This window comes from Triticum dicoccoides, chromosome 5A, assembly GCF_002162155.2.
Source record: "Triticum dicoccoides isolate Atlit2015 ecotype Zavitan chromosome 5A, WEW_v2.0, whole genome shotgun sequence".
In the NCBI taxonomy this organism is placed as follows: domain Eukaryota; kingdom Viridiplantae; phylum Streptophyta; class Magnoliopsida; order Poales; family Poaceae; genus Triticum; species Triticum dicoccoides.
In genome coordinates, this window is record NC_041388.1 from 395866195 (window position 1) to 395875506 (window position 9312).

A 9312-nucleotide genomic window follows, 5' to 3' on the forward strand; every position below is an offset into this window, starting at 1 on the left:
GCAGGGAAATATTTAGCAGAGAAGTAATAAATCATATCCTGGGGACTACGCACACAACCAGGATCAAGAGAATTAAACCATATCTTAGCATCACCCTTTAATGAGAACAGAAATATTTTAAGGATATAAAAGTAGCGAGTTCTCTCATCATTAGTGAATAGGGTGGCTATATCATTTAATTTAGTAAGATGTGCCACAACAGTTTCAGATTCATAACCATAGAAAGGATCAGATTCAACTAAAGTAATTATATGAGGATCAATAGAGAATTAATAATCCTTATCAGTAACAAAGATAGGTGAAGTAGCATAAGCAGGATCATATTTCATTCTAGCATTCAGAGTTTTTTGTTTAAGCTTAGCTAATAATTTCTTAAGATCACTTCTATCATTGCAAGCAAGAAAGTCTCTTTTAGTTTCTTCATCCATAACATAGCCCTCAGGCACAACAGGAAATTGATATTTATTAGGAGAGCCTTCATCATTACTTTCATCAATATTATCAGTTTCAATAATTTCATTCTCTCTAGCCCTAGCAAGTTGTTCATCAAGAAATTCACCAAATGGCAAAGTAGTATCAAGCATAGAAGTAGTTTCATCATAAGTATCATGCATAGCAGAAGTGGCATCATCAATAACATGCGACATATCAGAATGAATGGCAGAAGCAGGTTAGGTGTCGCAAGCTTACTCAAAATAGAAGGTGAATCAAGTGCAGAGCTAGATGGCAGTTCCTTACCTCCCCTCATAGTTGAGGGATAAATCTTGGTTTTTGGATCTCTCAAGTTCTTCATAATGATACGCAGATATAAATCCCAAGTGACTCAAAAAATAGAGCTATGATCCCCGGCAACGGCGCCAGAAAATAGTCTTGATAACCCACAAGTATAGGGGATCGCAACAGTTTTCGAGGATAGAGTATTCAACCCAAATTTATTGATTCGACACAAGGGGAGCCAAAGAATATTCTCAAGTATTAGCAGCTGAGTTGTCAATTCAACCACACCTGGAAACTTAATATCTGCAGCAAAGTGTTTAGTAGCAAAGTAATATGATAGTAGTAGTAATGGTAGCAAAAGGTAACAGTAGCAAAGGTAATATTTTTGGTATTTTGTAGTGATGATAAGAATAGCAACGTAAAAGTAAATAAGCGAAGAACAATATATGGAAAGCTCGTAGGCAATGGATCAGTGATGGAGAATTATGCCGGATGCGGTTCATCATTTAACAATCATAACCTAGGGTGACACAGAACTAGCTCCAATTCATCAATGTAATGTAGGCATGTATTCCGAATATAGTCATACGTGCTTATGGAAAAGAACTTGCATGACATCTTTTGTCCTACCCTCCCGTGGCAACGGGGTCCTAGTGGAAACTAAGGGATATTAAGGCCTCCTTTTAATAGAGTACCGGATCAAAGCATTAACACATAGTGAATACATGAACTCCTCAAACTACGGTCATCACCGGGAGTGGTCCCGATTATTGTCACTTCGGGGTTGCCGGATCATAACACATAGTAGGTGACTATAGACTTGCAAGATAGGATCAAGAACTCTCATATATTGATGAAAACATAATAGGTTCAGATCTGAAATCATGGCACTCGGGCCCTAGTGACAAGCATTAAGCATAGCAAAGTCATAGCAACATCAATCTCAGAACATAGTGGATACTAGGGATCAAACCCTAACAAAACTAACTCGATTACATGATAAATTTCATCCAACCCATCACCGTCCAGCAAGCCTACGATGGAATTACTCATGCACGGCAGTGAGCATCAGAAATTGGTGATCGAGGATGGTTGATAATGATGATGACGACGGATTCCCCTCTCCGGAGCCCCGAACGGACTCCAGATCAGCCCTCCCGTGAGAGTTTAGGGCTTGGCGGTGGCTCCGTATCATAAAATGCGATGAATCCTTCTTCTCTATTTTTTCTCCCCGAACACGAATATATGGAGTCAAGGTTGAGGTCGGTGGAGCTCCAGGGGGCCCACGAGGCAGGGGAGCGTGCCCAGGGGAGCAGGCGCGCCCCCACCCTCGTGGCTAGGGTGTGGCCCCCTTGGACTTGATTCTTTGCCAGTATTTTTTATTATTTCCAAAAATAATCTCAGTGGAGTTTTAGGTCATTCCGAGAACTTTTGTTTCTGCACATAAATAACACGATGGCAATTCTGCTGAAAACAACGTCAGTCCGGGTTAGTTCCATTCAAATCATGCAAGTTAGAGTACAAAACAAGGGCAAAAGTGTTTGGAAAAGTAGATATGACGGAGACGTATCACCGCCTCATGGCTTCCTTCACGTGTACTCCAAGTCCTCTGGATGTCTTCTGGTCCAAGAAAAATAATCGAGAAAGTTTCATTCCGTTTGGACTCCGTTTGATATTCCTTTTCCGCGGAACTCTAAAACAAGGAAAAAACAGGAACTGGCACTGGGCTCTAGGTTAATAGGTTAGTCCCAAAAGTAATATTAAATAGCATAAGAATGCATATAAAACATCCAAAACAGATAATATAATAGCATAGAACAATCAAAAAGTATAGATACGTTGGAGGCGTATCAAGCATCCCCAAGCTTAATTCCTGCTCGTCCGGTAAATGATAAAAACATAATTTTTGATGTAGAATGCTATCTAACATATTTATCTATGTATTTTTCTCTATTGTGGCATGAATGTTCAGATCCGTATGATTTAAAACAAAAGTTTAATATTCACATAGAAACAATAATACTTCAAGTATACTAACAAGATAATTATGTATTCTCAAAATTATGGCCATAGAAAGCTTATCCCTACAAAATCATATAGTTTGGCTATGCTCCATCTTCATCACACAAAATATTCAAGTCATGCACAAACCCGATGACAAGCAAAGCAATTGTTTCATACTTTTGATGTTCTCAAACCTTTTCAACTTTCATGCAATACATGAGCGTGAGCCATGGACATAGCACTATAGGAGGAGTAGAAGGTGGTTGTGGAGAAGACAAAAAGAAGGAGATAGTCTCACATCAACTAGGCGTATTAATGGGCTATGGAGATGCCCATCAATAGATATCAGTGTGAGTGAGTAGGGATTGTCATGCAACCGATGCACTAGAGCTATAAGTTTATGCATGAAAGCTCAAAAAGAAAACTAAGTGGGTGTGCATCCAACTTTCTTGCTCACGAAGACCAAGGGCAATTTGAGGAAGCCCATCGTTGGAATATACAAGCCAAGTTCTATAATGAAAAATTCCCACTAGTATATGAAAGTGACAACATAGGAGACTCTCTATCATGAAGATCATGGTGCTACTTTGAAGCACTAGTGTGGAAAAAGGATAGTAACATTGCCCCTTTTCTCTTTTTCTCTCATTTTTCTCTTTTTTTCTTTCTTCCCCTTTTTTATTTTTTTCTATTTTTTTCTTTCTCCTTTTTTCTTTCTATTTTTTATTTCCTCACATGGGGTAATGTTCTAAAAAGGAAGATCATCATACTTCTATTTACTTACACACTAGTGCGCGTCGGTGCTATACAAACGATTTTTAACCCCTTTCCGCGACGACATTTGAAACCGTCGCCTAGTGAGTGATGGTGATAGGGGGTCCTTCCCACACGACCCAGAAACCGTTGGGGATATGCCCTCATGGCACACACGCTCAGTCAAATTAGGTCGTGTGCGATGGGCGGGCGCTCAAATATGATAATACGTATAGTAGAGCTAAAAAATACAATTATACAAGCCAAATTGTTTTCGGTCGCAAGTACATCCCACACAGTCAGTCCCCGCTAAACGTTTCCGTTCGTATGTACATCCCACACAGTCGCTCCAAGGAAAACGTTTCCGTTCACAGGTACATCACACACAATTTTCCCCGTTAAATCATTTGTGATAGCGTTGCCATTGCACACGATATTAACAATTTTACCGTTTGCGTTATTGAATGCATTACACACGGTGCGTAGAAGAAACTGTGTGGCAAAGGCTGTCCATCACACACAATTTTTATGTCATAAATGTTTGCGTAAGGTGGCCTAATGCAACCAGTTTTCAAGAGAAGGTCGTGTGTGATTGTTCATTGATCCAACATGGTTTATTCCTAAAAACCGTGTGCCTTGCCTGAGGTCATCGCCCACGGTATTTTCGGAATAACTGTTTCCAATAGCAAAACCCAATTAGCAGGATAATTCGACATTAGTAGGCTAATTGTCCTATTATTAATAATCCATTTATTAATCTAATTAACATTCATATTAAGCACAAAATTAATTTAATTCCCATATTAAGGAAGAAGGATTTCATAATTGAAATACATCAGAGTACAACATGATATAGCTTCAGCACTCACCTACCCCATTAGACAACTCCACCAGCACCAAGTTTCACATGCAACATGTAGAACCTTTCGAAATTAGCATCATAGACGGTATATAGACATATGCATCTCATCTGGAAAACTGCTGAAGCAGAAGGCGAATATCGAGCCTTCATTCATGTTGAAGGTCTTTGCAACTTTAGGCCAGTGCCTGTGGATGATTGACCGTCTGTCCTTCGCCCTCTTCAGGAACACTTCAATATTGAACCGTGGATGTTGTATGATAACCTTCCTCGCCTCCTGACCATAGAGGTGGTTTGAGAGGTAATCATCGGTGAACTACTTTGGAAAGGCCTGAAAACAAGGATGTGCATAAATATCTTCTCTATATTGGAAATGGGGCAAAGGAATAAAAAAGGCAAGGTATAATAGTTAGTACCATGTTGTAGTGAACTGATGTCTTCTTCATTGTGCAGACAAAGATCTTGTTGTTTTTTGTCGCGAATTTCTTTATCCTGACAATCTTCCTGAGTTTCTTGGCTTGATTGATATTCATGGACAACTCATTTCCCCATATGCAAAAAGGGTCGAACAGTGGGTCAAAACCTCTAACAGCAGGACCTACATGTGCAAGACCAAATTGTTAAAAACCTAAATATTAGAATGGTCCTGCAATTGCACAATAATGTGCCATTAGACAACGGACCATGCACGTGCTAACCTCAATTGTAAACCTCGGTGCTTCCCATTGTTTCCCTGCAACACATATAAGGTAGTTTGTCATCAGGTTAAGTAAGGGTTCACATGCTATCAGTAAAATATGACGATGAAAAATAAGCACGTTGCAGATTCATCAGATTAATTCAAGCCACATGGAAAACCCATTTATCCAAACCAAGCATCATTAAGAACTAGGGAATATAGCACTTGTATATGTTTCTCATGTATTAAGTGCAGCCAAATTCGATTTATTCCTCACATGCACAACAATACAAAATTCTACCAATGACAATTGGACATTGCATTGCAGAATTGAACCAAGCAGTTAACTAAACACCACAACAAATGAACCGAACATTAACTGAGCACCACATTGCACAATATAACATACTCCTAATAGAAGATCAGAAAGTTAACCAAACCAAGCATGCTTAACAACTTGGAAATATAGCAATTGTATTTGTTTCTCATGTATTTAGTACATCCAAATTCAATTTATTCCTCACATGGTATACAATAACAGAATGCACCCACAACCGTTGAACATCTCATTGCAGAATTGAACCAAACAGTTAAGTAAACACCACAACACAAATGAACCAAACGTTAACTGAGCACCACATTGCACGATGTATAACCAAACCAAGCATGCTTGACAACTTGGAAATATAGCAATTGTATTTGTTTCTCATGTATTTTGTAAAGATAAATTCGATTTATTTCTTACATGGAAGACAATACAAAATTTCAGCATAAAGAATTGAACATCACATGTGCATAATTGAACCAAACAGTTAACTAAAGATGACAACTAATTAACAAAACAGTTAATAAGTGAGCACCATGCTGCACGACATACTGAACATATACACTAGAGCAATAGATTGCATGATAAAATTAGATAGCACAATTCACTAGAATTTGTGAAGGAAAGGCAGGAGCAGCACATGCAACAGGTAAACCGAGCATCCTTAACCGGCGTAGCTAGCAAATGGCAAGGTGCTCCTCCAAGATCTGGGGGTCGGCACGAATGGCAGCCATCGTGATCTCATCCGCGCGTGCGGCCGCGATTTGCTTCTCCACTGCCAAATGCTCCTTGAGATCCTGGCTATACTGCGTGCACCATGGCTTAGGGCAGCGCTTATTTGGTGGAGGGGTCGGTGATTTGGGTGGAAGGTGTCGCGTCAGCGGTTGGGGCATGTGGGATGTGGAAGGAGGAGAAGGATGGGGGTCGAGTGTGGATTACCTGCATGGATAGATGATGCTGAGCAGCGTGAAGGAGGGTCACTGGCGAGGAGGCGGCACTGCAAGCAAGGAGTGAAGGTTTCAACTTGGAAAGGAAGGTGGAAGCAGGGGAAATGTGGCTTTTGGTAAGGGGAGGGGGCAGGGAGGTAGATATTTCCTTGGAAGCCGAAAATTTGGAATCGTTTCAGCTAAAAAACTGGCGCACAAAGTGTCATCAGACACGGTCCCTTATTCAGAACTGCATACGATATGTCAACATCACAAACGATTCAGATAGCTTAACCCGTGTGTGATGAGTTTGAACGTCAAAAAATTTGGTTTGAATTTCCCTGGTTACAGTGGTCATCCACGTCATTGCATAATTTGGGTACACAAAGGAGACTACAACACACCCACACTTCTTAATCGAGCAAGTTCAACAATTAAACAGAGCTAGCTGACCAAAACATTACTCTAATAAATTAAAAACCGACGCTCTTAATTAAACAAAACAAAGAGTACTACTACGGCTGGTGCTCGTCGATCTCCGCCGCCGCCTACATGTCCAGCTCGCACCCGACGGTCTCCTGGAGACGGGGCTCCATGGCATCCATCGCACCTTACTCGACAAGCATCTCGCCATCCGTGTCCGCCATCTCTTTGAAAAAGGCTGCCATGAACTGGGCGTGGGTGGCCGTGATCTAGGCTTGGACGGGCTCCATCGTTGCAAGGTATGCGGCGGAGGAACGGACGGCTGCTCAAACGCTCTCGCCGATTGCCAACTCTTCAGCCGTGGGTTGCCGACCATTGTCAGAGAAGCTTCGTTCGATTTGTGCGGTGACCGCCACGAGCTGGGCGTGGGCGGCCTCCCTCAGGGCTAAGGCCGCCGCCGTGGAATGGACAACTGCCGTTCCGCTCTTACCAGTTGCTATCCCCGAGACAAATGTTGCTGCCTCCACCTGAGAAGCAACAGTGGTTGTTTGGGCTGCCTTGGCCGCCCAGTCATAGATTGCGGCTGCGCTCATGCACCTTGTCAGCACGCACATGGCGACTATAGCCGCGCTCTCGTCGGAGTGGGCCACCAAAGTTGCCCTCACGACGCGGGTCCATGTGCCCATCTTTCACCTCCGACGATTGAATAGTGAAATGATATTTGGGGAGCGAGCAAGTGTGTTTGAGACGTCGGCTGTGGACTGTAGCCAATGCACCTTCTCGCGTAAGCCATAGGCGTACCATACACCACCGGCGCTCTAGGATATTTTGTGTTGCATCTCACACGGTTGGTGATAGTAAACTATGTGGGTTCTACTTTATTTTTCATCTGGATTTGAATTACATAATGGGGTCACAGCGGCAATGGACGGTGTTTGAATTGTTAGACCTTTTATCTATAGTGAACATGCAACTATATTTGTGTCGTAAAAGAACTGGAATTATTCAGGGTTCGTTTGATCATTTTACACATCAAATTAGTTTTCTAGCCATTTCAAGTGCACTATTCGAAATTAAACTACATGCACGTGCTCCGGTGCACCAACATGGGTTGTAAAATCATATATGTGTCCATGGGTTTATACTTATGTCCCATGCAAGAAATGGGGATGAAATTTGAACACCACGACACCATGGCTCTCCGGCAAATGTCGATGTACTTGCTTTTGTAATTCTAGTAAATCCAAAATTAGCCGAAAATTCATGAAACTTGTCATGCTATCATGGAGAGGCAGCAACATGCTATGGTAAACTTTTTGTCCCATTTGGGACAGGTTTGGGTATAAGCTTCTCATAAACTAGAGCTTCTCACAACAAGTGTGATGGTTTCGGTAGGGAAGGTTTCACCTTTCTGGACGAAACAATATCGGTTTCCTCTTCTCAATTTCATTTTTCCCTACTGTCAACATAGAACAACAGGAGTGTTGTGTCAATTTTTGGGATTTTTCGGGGTTCGCTTGGACATTTTTATACATTAACTGAGATTTCTATGCATTCATGTGCATAATTCAAATTTGAACTACAAGCACATGCTCTAATGCATATAAATTAGTTGAAAATTCAAATCTGTGTCCTTGGTTGCATGCTTAGGTCCCATGCAAGAATGGGAGTGAATGTCAAAACACCCTGCCACTGCCACTCGGCCGCAAACATTGAGATACCTGGTTTTTAAATTTTAGTAAATCCAAAGCTCGTCTGAAATTCATGAAACTTGGCATGCTATCATGGAGCGAAATCAACATGCTGTGGTAAATTTTTTGTCCTATTTGGGCAGGTTTGGGGATATGCTTCTCACGAACCAGAGCTTCTCACAACAGGCATGATGGTTTCGGTAGGGAACGTTTCACCTTTCTGGACGAAACGATATCCATTGCCTCTTCTCGATTTCAATTTTTCCTAGTGTCAACATAGAACAACAGGAGTGTTTGTCAATTTTTTGGAATTTTCGGGGTTCATTTGGACATTTTTATGCATTAATAGAGTTTTCAATGCATTTATGTGCATAATTAAAATTTGAACTACATGCACATGCTCAAATGCATATAAATTGGTTGAAAATTCAAATTTGTGTCCTTGGTTGCATGCTTCGGTCCCATGCAAGAAATGGGAATGAATGTCAAACACCCTACCACCGTCACTCGGCCGCAAACATTGAGATACCTTGTTTTTAAATTCTAGTAAATCCAAAACTCGTCTGAAATTCATGAAACTTGGCATGCTATCATGGAGCGGCATCAACATGCCGTGGTAAAATTTTTGTCCCATTTGGGGCAGGTCTGGGTGTATGCTTCTCACAAACGAGAGCTTATCACAACAAGCATGATGGTTTCGGTTGGGAACATCCCACCTTTGGGGGTGAAACAATATTCATTGCCTCTTATTGTTTTCAAAAAATTTCTCGTGTCAACGTAGAATAACAGGAGTGTTGTGTCAATTTTTGTGATTTTTCAGGGTTCGTTTGGACATTTTTATGCATTAACAGAGTTTTCAATGCATTCATGTGCATAATTAAAATTTGAACTACATGCATATGATGTAATGCATATAAATTGGTTGAAAATTCAAATAT